Source organism: Neophocaena asiaeorientalis, unplaced genomic scaffold (assembly GCF_003031525.2).
Source record: "Neophocaena asiaeorientalis asiaeorientalis breed wild unplaced genomic scaffold, Neophocaena_asiaeorientalis_V1.1 scaffold119, whole genome shotgun sequence".
Lineage (NCBI taxonomy): Eukaryota > Metazoa > Chordata > Mammalia > Artiodactyla > Phocoenidae > Neophocaena > Neophocaena asiaeorientalis.
The window spans coordinates 10,422,119-10,437,581 of NW_020175821.1; the positions used below are offsets into that span (position 1 = coordinate 10,422,119).

The 15,463-nt window shown below is 37.8% G+C and overlaps 1 protein-coding gene across 3 annotated transcripts in view; it reads right to left on the bottom strand.

Moving 5' to 3' along the window:
- Window positions 1-15,463, bottom strand: part of RGL1 (ral guanine nucleotide dissociation stimulator like 1) — a 271,255-nt gene that overhangs the window by 73,898 nt on the left and 181,894 nt on the right. The gene's annotated exons all lie outside the window — the stretch shown is intronic.

Genomic DNA, 15,463 nt, shown 5'->3' on the forward strand with positions numbered 1-15,463 from the left:
ACGAACCTGTGTCTCCTGCATCGGCAGGCGGACTCTCAACCACTGCGCCACCAGGGAAGCCCCCTCCTCTGACTCTTAATGGCCACCTACAGGGTCCTGTCACTCATGCTAGGAAACCTTTGCCTGGAGAGTCACAACCTAGGGTCCCTGGATGAACTTAGGGAAGTTTGCGAATCCCTAAGCCATAAGCCAAATTTGGTGATTTTTTTTTTTTTTTTTGCTAGAGAGGGTCCATAGTTTTTAGCAGATTCTTAAAGGGGTTTGTGATCAACCCCTCCCACCAACTGCTAGAAAATGGTCAAAACCATAGCTTTAGGTTATCAAAGGTGAATTGAAAACTTTCTGATAATCACTCAGAATGTATGTACCTTGCCTTTCAGGTTTTTTTGTCAGTTTTGCTTTGTAGTTTCCAAACATAAGCACATTTTTTAAAAACCTGCTGGGCAATTTGGTATTCTTTTCTAAAAAAGAAAGATAACTGCATGTGCTGCCTCCCTTTGCCAAGTGAAATTTTTTTTCAAAAAAGAGCTACTTGAGAGAAACATTTTTCTTTCATTTCCAGTAAAGAAAGCTAGCTTGGTGAAGCTCTGAGGCTCAGTCCTTGACAGCAACCTTTTAGTGTTTATTCCAGCAGAACCATCGCTACCATCCAGATTCTGCTGTCCAGCCACATGTTCCCATGGAGAATCCCCACTGTGATGCTGGGTGAGAGTTGGGTCCTTTTGACAAAAATAAAGATTTACCAAAGACAAGCAACCCAGCAGTGAAGAGAACTTATTTCCATTTTCCCTCGTGTGATTACAGTTGGATGTAATTCTATAGCAGTACCACATTAAACTTTTCTGGCTAACCCAAAGCGGAGCCACAGGTACAGGGAAGAAAGAGGAACAATGCTTGTAGGTAGTGGCTAAGCCCTGTCCTTTGTTTCAGGCCATGCTTCCAGAGCTGAGTGTGTGGGCCACGCTGAACAGGGCATGAGGGCCTGAACAGAACAAGGTGAAGGTGAGCGAACACTTGACCTTCAACTTCCCTAAGCCCACAAGCACTAGATTTTTAGAGTCAATCTCTCTGACAAGAATTCCTTGTTTCCTATCGAATCATGAACAACTTCCCTTGTTCCCTAACAAGACCAAAAGTTTTGTTGATGTTATATTCGTTTTCTATCGCTGCTGCATCAAATGACCACAAACAAATTACACAAAATTACTATTTTATAGTTGGGTAGGTCAGAAGCCCAACACAAGTCTCCTTGGGCTAAAATCAGCTGCTCCCCATCGCTCGCATCACTGCCTGAGCTCCGCCTCTTGTGAGATCAGTGGCGGCATTAGATTCTCACAGGAGCATGAACCCTACTGTGAACTGTGCACGCGAGGGATCCAGGTTGCACGTTCCTTATGAGAATCTAATGCCTGATGATCTGAGGTGGACCTTCGGGTGTCACTGTCTCCCATCACCTGCAGATGGGACCATCTAGTTGCAGGAAAACAAGCTCGGGGCTCCCACTGATTCTGCATTATGGTGAGTTGTATAATTACGTCATTATATATTACAATGTAATCATAATAGAAATAAAGTGGACAAGAAATGTAAGGTGTTTGAATCATCCTGAAGCCATCCCCTGCCCCACCCCCACCCCGGTCCGTGGAAAAATTGTCTTCCACGAAACTGGTCCCTGGTGCCAAAAACGTTAGGGACCACTGCTATAGGAGACAATCCATTTAACTGCCTTTTCTAGCTTCTAGAGGCTGCCTGCATTCTTGGGCTCAGGGTCCCCTTCCTCTATCTTCAAAGCCAGCAACATAGTACCTCTCTGATCTTGTTTCCATCCTCACATCTTTTTCTCTGACTCTCTCTTTGGCCTCCACCTTTCACTTTTAAGGACCCTTGTGATTACACTGGTCCTAACCAAATACTCCAAGTTAACTTCCTTATTTAAAAGGTCAGCTGATTAGCAACCTTAATTCTGCTTGGCCATGTAACCCAATATATTCATAGGTTCCAGGGATTAAGACTGGACATCTTTGGGGTGGGAGGCATTATTCTGCCTGCCACAGTTGGGAGTGTAAATTATTATAAATGTTGTATCTTCTATGGTTTAATGAAATAAACCCTCTTTCTCCCCCTGATAAAGCATGAGCCAGCAAGAGCCTGGGACCCTTCACAAAGCATGTGCCCTACAAAAGTTTTCAACGTTCTTTTCGACGTTAGAAGCATTTCGATACCCAAAGATTCTCATAGCCCTTGTTATAATCCTCTTTTCTATCAGCAATACTTTCATCGTCCTAATAGCCACAGGAAATAAGGTCTGAGTTCAATTTACCTTTAAGCAATCTGTCTTTTTTTAAAAACCTATAACATATACACAAACTGAGGGTTTTCTTGCCTATGTGGTCATCAACACTCAAACCTGGACAAAATCTATTCAAACTCATCTGCTATAACAAAAATCTTAAGAAATGGCCTTCATTTTTAAATAAATTCTCACCCTCGTCAGGATATCCAGTGTATCTGTATTTAAAGCTAAAAAAGGAAACAAAGCAATGTTAGGATTTCCTGAAAGCTTTCCCACTCTATAAATGGGATGAGCATCCTGGAATCAACTGACCAATAAATCTCAACTTTTTCATGCACGGTGGGACAAAAGATTCAATGGATGAACCAACCACTCTGTTTGTTTCCACTTGATTTTGTTGAGAGTTATGGAGGGAAGTTACTAAAATAAATGAAGAGAATGGCATGGTATTGAAAAACTTTCCTACATAAGTGATAGAAGTTAGACATAAATCACTCTGAGACAGAAGTGTAGAAAAATTGTACTATGAGTTTAATAGTAACATTTAATGTAAGTGTTACTGTTATAAAGAGACAAGCACCTGGAAGTGACTTATGGTCGTCACTAGTATAAGATGCTGTGAGGCCCTCTAAGTAGGTTAGATTCCAATACCTGCTCCCTAAGTGCTCTCTGCTCATAACCCCCTCTCTTAGGACCTGGAAGAACAAAGGGAAGATATTAGTAAACCTTGCTCCTACCAAAAGAGAAGGGAGTTGGGGAATCCAATGAGCACTGCATGGCAGCATGAATCTAGGAATATTTGGCAAGTGCCTAGTCTAATTACAGAACTAATTTTCTTTTAAAGCTTAATTATTTTTAAGTGAGGTTTCACAAAAAGTAATTTGGAACATTTCTGTGTGCAATTCAAAAATGCTTACCCAGCTTCTTATGCTAAGGAAGCATTTAAGAGCTGAATGGATCAGTGTTATGAGCTTTTAAAAGGAGGTTCGCTACAACCACCTCACAGTTCCTGGGGTGGGGGGGGTAGGGTGCGGGGAGGGGGGGTTCTTTAAAGTACACATTCAATTGAGAAACTGATAAGATAAGCCACAGACAGGGAGAAAATATTTGCAAAAGGCATAACTGATAAAGAACTGTTATCCAAAATGTACAAAAACTCTTAAAACTCAACAATAAGAAAATGAACAACTTGATGAAAAAATGGGCAGAAGAGGACTTCCAGTTTCCAGTCCAGCACGTAAAGAGCTTAGGAGTTACCACTTCATCCTAACAACACGTAAAAAGCTGAACAAACTGGAAAATCAACAACTCTTCTTAGATCCGTCAGAGAAGTGTGGTCACAAGGCAAACCCGTGCCCACTAAAACTGAAGAGACCGTCAGACAGATACAGAAAACCACAACAGAGCAGAGCAGAAATCTCCATGGGAAACAAATGCTGAACTGTAATTGATGAATTGCTGCAGACTTAGTGTGGACAAGTCTGAGGGATTAAAAACTCCAGGGGGACCCAGTCGTAGACACAGCACCACACTGCTATGAGTTTTACCTCCAGGAACTTGACCAGGTTATCATAGTTAATATAGGAGAAAAACCTCCTCATGCTTCCAGCAAGGGAAAGGAACCATTAAAATACACTAGAGCACTCTGTTCTTAACAACACCTGCCCTCAGGACAAAAATTTTACCAGAGTCTAACCTGCTGGGGCTTTGTCACAGCTTCACCTATCTTGGGTAAGGAAAATACCTAACTCTAGTCTTCTCTAGCCTTCCACATGGGGAAAAGGAAATACCCGTCTCCAGGCCCTTCTAGCCACCCTTTCCCTAAGGGAGGAAATAAAAACAACAGAGAAGCACTGATGAAGTTCACAGTTCAGGGGCACAGGCTAACCAGAAGACTGAAAGCTAATCACAGGACTACAGAATGCCTTCCTGTCCCCCACCCCCGTACATTACAAGTACGTTACTGAATGCCATTTCCTTCCACCTGGTACATCATATCCACCTTTTATTCAAAAATTACAAGGCATGCTAAAAGGCAAAAAAGCACATTTTGAAGAGACTAAAGAAACATCAGAACAAGAGTCAGATATAGAAGGAATGGTAGAATTATTAGACCAGAAATTTATAAAGACTACGATTAACACGCTAAGAAATTTAATCAGAAAAGTAGACAACATATAAGAGCAGATGGATAATATAAGCAAAGAGATGAACATTCTAAGGAAGAATCAAAAAGAAATGTTAGAGATCAAAAACACTGTAACAGAAATGAAGAATGCCTTTTAGGGGCTCATTAATAGGCTGGGCATGGCTGAAGAAAGAATCTCTGAGCTTGAGGATAAGAAAATAGTTCTAAAACTGAAAAGCAAGCAGACAAACAAATAAACCAAAAAAAAAAAAAAAAAAAGAGAGAGAGAGAGAGAAAAGAAAAAACCAGAACAGAATACCAAGTACCATGGGACAACTACAAAAGGCATAACATACGTGTAATGGGAATACTAGAAGGAGAAGGAAGAGAATGGAATAGAAGCACTATTTGAAGGAATAATGACTGGGAATTTCCCCCAAATTAGCATCAGACACAAAACACAGATCCAGGAAGCTCAAAGAACACCAAGCAGTGTAAATGCCAAAAACACTACATATTCAAACTTCAGAAAATCAAAGATAAATAAAAAATCTTGAAAGAAGCCAGAGCAAAAAACAAACCTTAACTTTAACTAAAAAGGAGCAAAGATAAGAATTATATATGCCATCTCCTCAGAAAGCAAGAAAATATTTAAAGTGTTGAGAGGAAAAAAAAATACCAACCTAGAATTCTTTACGCTGCAAAATTACTCTTTAAAAGTGAAAGAGAAATAAAGACTTTCTCAATCAAAAACTGAGGGAATTTGTTGCCAGTAGGCCTGCCTTGCAAGAAATATTAAAAGAAATTCTTCAAGGAGTAGGAAAGTGATATAGGTCAGAAATTCATATCTACATAAAACTCACACAAGAAGAAATAGACAATCAGCATAGACCTGTATTATTAAAGAAATTTAATCAATAATCAATAGCCTTCCAAAACAGAAAGCACGATATCCAGATGGGGTTCACGGATGAATTCTTCCGAACATTTAATAAAGAAACTTTACCAATTCTCTACAATCTCTTCCAGAAGACAGGATCAGAGGGACTGCTACATAACTCATTCTATGAGGCCAGCTTTACCCTAATACCAAAACCAGGCAAAGACATTATAAGAAAAGAAAACTATGGACCAAGATCTCTCATGAACACAGATGCAACAATCCTTAAAATATTAGCAAACTGAATCAAACAAGGCACAACCAAGAGGGATTTTTTCCAAGCATGCAAAGGTGGTTCAACATTTGAAAATCACTTAATGTAATCCACCATATCAACAGGCTAAAGAAGAAAAATTACATGATCATATCAATAGATGAGAAACAGCATATCCAACATCCATTCATGATAAAACTCTCAGCAGACTAGGAATAGTAAGAAATTTCCTCGACTTGATAAATAACATCTACATAAATATAGCTAACATCATACTTAACACTGAGAAATGCAAAGCTTTCCCACTAAGCAAGGATGTCCCCTCTCACACTGCTTTTAAACATTGCACAGGAAGTCTTTGCTGATGCAAAGAGAAAAGAAAAGGAAATAAAAGGTATATATCAATAGATTGGGAAGGAAGAGATAACAGATGACATGATTGTCTATATAGAAAATCCAAAAGAATCAACCAAAAGCTTTTGGAACTAGTATGTAAGATTGCAGAATACAAGGTTAACATGCAAAAGTCAATCGCTTTCCTATATACCAGCAATACACAAGTGGAATTTGAAATTAAAAACATATTACCCTTCATTTGCAGCAACACGGATCGACCTAGAGATTATCATACTGCGTGAAGTAAGTCAGACAAAGACAAATACCATGTGATATCACTTGTATGTGGAATCTAAAAAAAAAAAAGGCTACAAATGAACTTATTAACAAAACAGAAATAGAGTTACAGATGTAGAAAATAAACTTATGGTTACGGGGGGGTGGGGGGTAAGCGGCAGGGGAGGGATGAATTGGAAGACTGGGATTGACACATACACACTACTATATATAGATAACTAATTAGGACCTACTGTGTAACATAGGGAAATCTACTCAATACTCTGTAATGGCCTATATGGGAGAAGAATCTAAAAAAGAGTAGATATATGTATATGTATAACTGACTCACTTTGCTGTACACTTGAAACTAACACAATGTTGTAAATCAGCTATACCCCAATAAAAAATTTTTTTAAAAAAATTACCCTTTACATCAGCACCCTCTCCCCCAAATTAAAATATTTAGGTATAAATCTAGTATATATATACACAAGATCTATATAAGGAAAACTACAGAACTCTGATGAAAGATATCAAAGAAGAACTAAATAAAGGGAGAGAGACTCCATGTTCATGGATAGGAAGACTCAATATTGTCAAGTCAGTTCTTCCCAATTTGATCTGTAGATTCAATGCAATCACAATCAAAATCCCAGCAAGTTATTCTGTGGATTTTGACAAACTGATTCCAAAGTATATATGGAGAAGCAAACGAACCAGAATAGCCAAAAATCCAAAACACTGACAATACCGAATGATCACAAGGATGTGGAGCAACAGGAACGCTCATTCACTGCTGGTGGGAAAACAAAATGGTACAGCCACTTTGGAAGAGAGTTTAACAATTTCTTACAAAACTAAACATACTTTTCCCATACGATCCAAAATTCTTGCTCCTTGGTATTTACCCAAAAGAGCTGAAAATTTATGTCTACACAAAAACCTGCACATGGATGTTTACAGCACCTTTATTCATAACTGCCAAAACTTGGACACAACCAAGATGTTCTTCAGTAGGTGAGTGGGTAAATAAACTATGGTCCATTCAGACAATGGAATGTTATTCAGCACTAAAAAGAAATGAGCTATCAAGCTTTGAAAAAACATGAGGGACCCTTAATTGCATGTTACTAAGTGAAAGAAGCCATTCTGAAAAGGCTACATACTGTATGATTCCAACAATAAAACATTCTGGAAAAGGCAAAACTATAGAGACAGTCAAAATATCAGTGAGTGACAGGGACTAAGGTAGGGTAGGGAGGGATGCAGAGGCAGAGCACAGAGGATTTTTAGTGAAGCAAGATTATTCTGTATGGTACTATGATGATGGACACATGTCATTATACGTTTGTCCAAACCCATAGAATGTACAACACCAAGAATGAATCCTAATGTAAACTATGGACTTCGGGTGATAATAATGTGCCAGTGATTATAATAAGTGTACTATTCTGGTGGGGGAATGTTGACAGTGGGGGTATGATTGGGTGCAGGAGTTATATGGGAAGTCTCTGTACTTTCCACTTAATTTTGTTGTGAACCTAAAACGTCTCTAAAAAATAGTCTATTTTTTATTGAATTATAGTTGATTTACAATGTTATGCCAACCTCTGCTGTACAGCAAAGTGATTCAGTTTTACACATACATACATTCTTTTTTTAATATTCTTTTCCATTATGGTTTATCCCAGGAGATTGCATATATTTCCCTGGGCTATACAGTAGGACCTTGTCATTTATCCATTCTAAATGTAATAGTTTGCATCTACCAACTCCAAATTCCCAGTCCATCCTTCTCCCTCCCTGCCCCCAGAAACCACAAGTCTGATCTCTATGTCTGTGAGTCTGTTTCTGGTTTGTAGACAGGTTCATTTGTGCCATATTTTAGATTCCATATATAAGTGATATCATACGGCATTTTTCTTTCTCTTTCTGACTTACTTCACTTAGTATGACAATCTCTAGCTGCATCCATGTTGCTGCAAATGGAATTATTTTGTTCCTTTTTATGGCTGAGTAGTATTCCATTGTATATATATGTACCACATTGTTTTCTTTTATCCATTCATCTGTTGGACATTTAGGTTGTTTTCATGTTTTAGCTATTGTGAGTAGTGCTGCTATGAACATAGGGGTACACGTATCTTTTTGAATTATAGTTTTGTCAGGGTATATGCCCAGGAGTGGGATTGCCTGATCATATGGTAATTCTGAAAACAGTCTATTTTTTTTAAAACACACATTGAGCCCTAACTGCCTTGACAGTAATGGTATGAGTCTATAGATTTATTAGTCTCTCCCACTAAATGTAGGCAGAAGCTGGGTAATGTTCACTGTTGTATCTTCCAGTGCACCTGCTCATAATAGGCATGAATAATAGTGATTACTTATTTGTTAGACAAATAGTTCCTAAGCATCTACTGCCAGATACCGTTCCTCTCTAAGGTTACGGCAGTGAAATAAACAGACATGGTCTCTGCATAGGGGCAGCTATCAGGAAATAAGCAAGATAAACAAGAAAGGTACTTTCAGGGATTTCCCTAGTGGGATTTCCCTAGTGGTCCAGTGGTTAAGAATCCGTCTTGCAATACAGAGGATGCTAGTTCGAGCCCTGATAAGGGAGCTAAGATCCCACATGCTGTGGGGCAACTAAGCCCTCATGCCACAACTAGAGAGAAGCCAGTGCACTGCAACTAGAGAGAAGCCCACATGCTGCTATGAAGATCCCTTGTGCCGCAAGTAAGACCTGACACAGCCAATAAATAAATAAATAAGTATTTAAAAATTTTTTTCTATTAAAAAAATAAGAAAGGTACTTTCAAATAGTGATAAGTGCCACGAAGAAAGGAAAACAAGGTAATGGTAATCTCTTAAGCACTTAATATTTGCCAGCCACTATAATAAGAATTTTATATCATCAAGCTTAACGCTCATAATAGCCCTATAACTTAGGTTATTTTTCACTCATTTTATAGATAAGGAAATGAAGCCAGTAAGATAAAGCAACCTGCCCAGTGCCGCAGAGCAAGTAAGAAGTGCAAAACCAGAATCAAATTCATTTTCTGACTCCCAAGCCCATGCTCTTAACCATCACTATACCTCAGGTATAAATCTCATGACTAAAACAAAGACAGGAAAACTGCTTTTGCCATAAAATATCTTCAGACTCTGAAAGGAAGGGGAAGCATATTCAGCACTTATGACAAAATCTATGGAAATAAATAAACTGTTTTCAAGTTTTATATTTGATCGCTTTCTCTATGCTGTGGAGGAACTGGCTTCACTGGCAAGGGCAGCTCCATTCTTGCTGGTTATTGGTGGTGCATCAGCTTTTACACATGATGGTGTTACTCCTCCAGGTGTCATAAAATATGGATTTAAGATTACTATCCCCATGGTGGTAACATATCTGCATAAATCCTCCCAAGCTTCTTCACTTGCTATCTCCCTACCCTCCAAGAAGAGTTCTCTTTGGGAAGTAGTACATTCAGGTCAGGGGATTTGGTCTGAGTACATCAAACAAACAGAAGCACTCCAGACCCATGGACCCAGCAGGGACCTTGATGGCCCATGACCTGTCTAACCATCTAATATCACTGGCCAACATCCAGTTTTGTTTTGATAATATCGTCCTCCCCCACACAATCCTCTCTTATTGTCTCTGTCACAGAACCTAGCTCTTACCTCCCAAGGATTGTATCGATTTTAATTACACACATTTGTTTGTATGCTTATTTAATGTTACTCTCAGCCATTAAGCATGAAGAGGGCAGGAGTCATGACCAGTCTGTTTACCATTATATGCACAGCACCTTGCACAATACATGGTAGATATTAAACACCTGGTAAATATCATGTCAATGGATGGATGAATAGGAGCACTGATGTTCAAATGACCTGTTCACAACTGTGTGAAGGGACTGTTCCTCAGGAAATCCAGTTTCCAAGGAAAATCAATTGAGGTATCAGAGAAAAGGATAGCTGAGTGGGATACCCAAGTCATCCCTTTCTTTAAAAATGACACTAACATGGGGACTTCTCTGGTGGGGTAGTGGCTAAGAATCCGCCTGCCAATGCAGGGGACACGGGTTCAAGCCCTGGTCCAGGACGATCCCACATGCCTCAGAGCAACTAAGCCCCTGCGCCACAACTACTGAGCCTGCGCTCTAGAGCCCGCGAGTCACAACTACTGAGCCCGTGTGCCACAACTACCTAAGCCCTCATGCCTAGAGCACATGCTCTCTTTAATTAATTAATTTTTTCAAAGTAACATTTTTAAATGACTTTTAAAAAAATATTTATTTATTTGGCTGTGCCAGGTCTTAGCTGCAGCACATGGGATCTTCATTGTGGCATGCGGGATGTTTAGTTGCCGCATATGAGCTCTTAGCTGCATGTGGAATCGAGTTCCCTGACCAGGGATCGAACCCGGGCCCCCTGCATTGGTAGCGCGGAGGCTTAGCCACTGGACCACCAGGGAAGTCCCTTAAATGACACTTTAAATGACATGGGAGGTGATTTGGTGTGCTTGAAAAGAGCTTCCAAGTGGGAAAGAGATAGGTTTTAATTCCAACTCTGCCTCTTACTGACTGAATGTTTCTGAGCCTCAATTTTCTTATCTGTAAACATGCAGGTAATGATAAATGGACTAAATAAGATATAAGTCTGTGAAAATGCATGGCAATCCAACATGGGAATAAGAAATAAGTTCAAAGACCCACTGAATTAGTCTCCTCTCTACGACCTAAAGCAAGCAAATTCAAGTCAGATTGGTCTGAAAAGCATAGTGTTTATGGGATGGCTTCAACCTTTATTCTCTAAAAGTCCTGCACTGGGAGAATTCACTCAAAATGAAGGGGCAATTCAGATTATTACTCAGTCCCTTCCAAACTGTGACCTGAGTGCCATTAGCGGCTTAGCAAAAGTTTCTAGAGATTTAGTTCACCCCATTACGTTTGTCCTTGGCAGTTCTGCTCATTCCTGATATCAGAGAAAGAGAGAATGACCAAGAAAGAGCCCAAAAGTAGCTTATGTGACAGCTATCTGAAGAAAAATCTAGATATTTGTATAGACACTTCATAGTTCTCAGTGAGGGTCACTAGCTGAAGTAGGTTTCTCCCTACATCTGAGGTTGGGTATTTTCAGTAGTATCCAATTTCCTCACTTTTTTTTTTTAATGGTATGGTGGGAAGAATATATTTTTAAGTGAAATGTATGTTTAAAGTTAGAAAAAATAAAATCTCGAAGCCCCAGCACAGCTAAACCACAACTCAAACTTTCTCTTAGGATAAAAGGAAGGCAATGAGCCCTAGAATTAACTTTGAGCCACAGTGAGAAGCACAGAAAACAGGATTTCTTGTTAACTGCTGATCGCCCCCAAGTAAGGGATAAAGCAAACACAAGGAATTAGCCATATATGACTTCAAACCACTGTCCACTGGTCAATCACAAAGGCTCATATTAGCAAAATGAAAAGAACTATTAAAAATATTTTTAAATCACAGAAAGCAAACAGTTCCATATGAGAAAAGCCACACGATTGGAAGTCTTAAGAAAAATCAAAGCTTGATTTCAAATATACTTTTCTCTGGAGGGAAATAAATGCCACAGCATCTGCCTTCAATTCATTCATGACTGGTTAGGATTAGCACATCCCGTAATAACTTCTCGGCGTTAATTTCACAAAGGATAAGTAATCTACTATTAAGAATCCAAGAGAAATCATTTTGAAAATAACATCAGAACACCAGAGACCCAAAAACAAGTCTACCACAATTTACTAATAATAAAATAGAGTATCTAGCTTATTTTCAGAAAAGGCAGGTTCATGCAGCTTTACTGCTGACCTCCCAATTACAGACATTAAAACCCCCGACAACCAATTTAAGAACCGAGTGTTTCACAGAATCTGCATTTTGGTTAAAATCAAAGATTAACATTTGGCCACAGGATATAAGAGAGAGTAGGAAATGGAATGAGGAAGAAATATTTATAATGAAGTTTGTACATATATGGACAAATCCAAATTTCTGCAGAGGAAGCATAATAAGTGGGATTTATTTCTCTGAACTTCTGTAGAACGTGTCAGAGTTTCACTATTACACCATTTTAAGTAGTTGTCTACTTGTTTTCTGCACGTAATTATCTTCTGCACTAAAATATTAAGTTGTCAGGGTGGATCCATGTTTTGTGGGGCCAGCATATGTAATCTGAGGGGTCCTCTCTAAGAAAAAGACTATAAAATTATGAATATAAATTACGTAGAGTGTACTGCAAGTGAGGGCCCCTGGAGGTTAAATACCAGCAGCTTCACAGTAAATTCATCACAAGGGTGAGAACTTACCAAGTCTCAAATTTCTGCTTCGTCCACATGGTGTCTTGCAGAGCACTGGGTATTTTATAGACATTCAGTATGTGTTGATTCCACTCATGTCAGAATCAAAGGATCTGACTATGAGATTAAATTCAAGGTCAAGCCTTGGCCTACCTAAACAGTTCAAGATATATCTTAACTCTTCATTCAGTTATACCTTAAATGATTGTTTGAATTAAATGTAATTTGAATTCATGTTGATTCTGTCATTTAACAATTGTCATCTAGTAATATTTTAACAATCCAAAAATGTCTACCCACCGTGATAGGAGAACAAACCGATTTTTTTAAATCATCAAATAAAAGCTGGATGTACATGAGCCACAGACTAAACACTCTAGTTCCTGTGTGTATGCCCACTATTTATGATGAGCAGCTGGAATTCACGTGTACTCTTTTACTGACTATGGACATCTGTGGCCTATTATCAATGGAGTTACCCCATAAGCAGAAGAGGTTACCAATTCCAAAGAAAACTTGTAGGAGTTTTTGATGTGTTGACCTATTTCCTCATACTGCCTGCCAACAGTTAGCATACTGCATCCTTTTTATAAATATGTAACAGTGGAAAGAAAATTCATATAATTCTTCAGGTTCTATTTATAGGTGTGAGGTATTATACAAGCAAATAAACTATGAAAGAAATGACTCACTAATCCCATAGGTTTATACTCCAGGCTTAATATTTTAAGTACTGCTACGTGAAAAAAAACTACAGAACTTCCCACCTATGTCGAAGTCCAGAGTTATCTTAACCGGATCACTGCATAATAAAGTATAGACGTTTTGTGAATATTCCTGAATGTGAACATATCAATAACCATTGGTCCAAACGATTTCACTCTATATGCATCTATGAGGAAAATATCTTGAGAAAAACTCACTGTTATCAATAACCTTATTCACATCGTAACAGAATTAGATTATTAAAGGCCTTTCTTAAGACTGATAAACATGACTGCATAAAAAGAATTTTTAATGTCTTCATAAAAAAGAATATTTGTAAACAACTTTTAAAACCAAGGGACAAATTAGAAAAAAATATTTCCAACATATGACAGGCAAAAAAACCTAATTTTGATAATCTACAGAGTTATAATTAGATGATCAACAATTAGATAACAAAATAAAAATATAAACAGAGAGTGCACAAAAAACACAAATGACCAATAAGTATTTTAAAACGTGCTATACCTCACTCATAAATGTAAGAAACATAAATATAAAAACAATGAGCTACTTTTCAATGGACAGATGATAGCAGAGATGGTTTCAATTGCAGACACGAAAATACAGCTGGCAAGAGTGTAGGGAAAGCAAAGGGACACTCTCATTTTCTATGGACAGGAGAGTGGTAGGTACAGCTTTCTGGAGGGCAGTCTAGCAACATCTTTCACATTTTAAAATGCTTATAAGTTTTGACCCATCAGTTGCTCTTCAATGAAATTATCCTATAGAGTTCTCAACAAATACTTAGAAAATATATACTCAAAGACACTCTTTGCAGCATTGTTTAAAAGTTTAAAAACAAATTGAACTGGAGAGAGCTTAACTGTCCATCCATAGAATATTCCATTCAATAAGTACTGTAAAGCCACTAAAAAGAATATAGTAAATCTATCTATATGTGCTGACTTTAAAATAACAATAACTTACATTTCTTGAGCTTTCACTATGCCAGCCGCTGTTCTAAGCCCTTTACATATGTTGAAGAACTTACTGAGTAAAAACGTCTCCAAGATAAAGATAAGGGAAAAAAGCAAGGTGCAGAACACACTGTGTACTATGATTTCTATTTATATCGTAAATATATACGATAAATATCATACATAAATAAAAATATATAAATACACATTTCTATGCACCCAGAAAAACTTGGGAATAATACAGAAGGAATAATTTACAGTTATTATCCAGGAAGAATGGGACTGGAAATGGGACTTGGGGAAATAGAAATATTTTCTTTTTATTTCTTACTTTTTTTTTCATAATTTTCTGAATTGTTTGAACTTTATATACATGGATTACTTCTATTTTTAAAATGTTAATATGTGTTACCTGCCTAATTAGGTTACAGTCTGTGTCTATTTTTTTTTTCCTACTTCCACGTATTTTAAAAAACCTAATAAATGTTATTTGGGAAAAAGTAGTAATATGAGAAAACATTAACGTTTCTCTTTATACCCTTCTATGGTATAAGAATTTTTAACACGAGCATCTATTACTTTCAAAATTTAAAAAATCTAGTTAAAAATCAATATTCACTAAGCCACTAAGTCAAACAGAACACCCTATCTTCCTTCCTTATGCAAGAAACCCCAGAATACAAGGATGTGGATGAGGACTCTCATGATTCTAAAGCAATCGTTTAGCTGACAGTTTTCTTCTTCCCAATACCAAGTCAATTTAATAATAATTTTTAAAAGATCAAGCTTTGGGCTTCCCTGGTGGTGCAGCGGTTGAGAGTCCGCCTGCCGATGCAGGGGACACGGGTTCGTGCCCCAAAAAAAAAAAGATCAAGCTTAATTATATAAATAAAACAAAAATAATGGGGGGAAATACAGCTATCAATTATCAATGTGTGAATTATAATGCACACTGCTCTATTCATTCTAAGTAACATATGACTTAACAATATAGATCAAGGACGATATGTCTGTGCATACCCGTAAAGCAGCCAATACATGGTGATTGGTAATAGTACATTTAGCATTTTAATTCTCACAACAACCCAGTAAGATTCCTGGTTAATTGACTAAGCTAGAAAATTATGAAAACATGGAGAAAATTTCAGAGTGGCAAATGATAACTGAAATCTATAAACAATTGAATCTACCTTTATGATAGGCACTCCTAACTCTTTTTTTTTTTTTTTTTTTTTTTTTTTTTTTTTTCTTCAG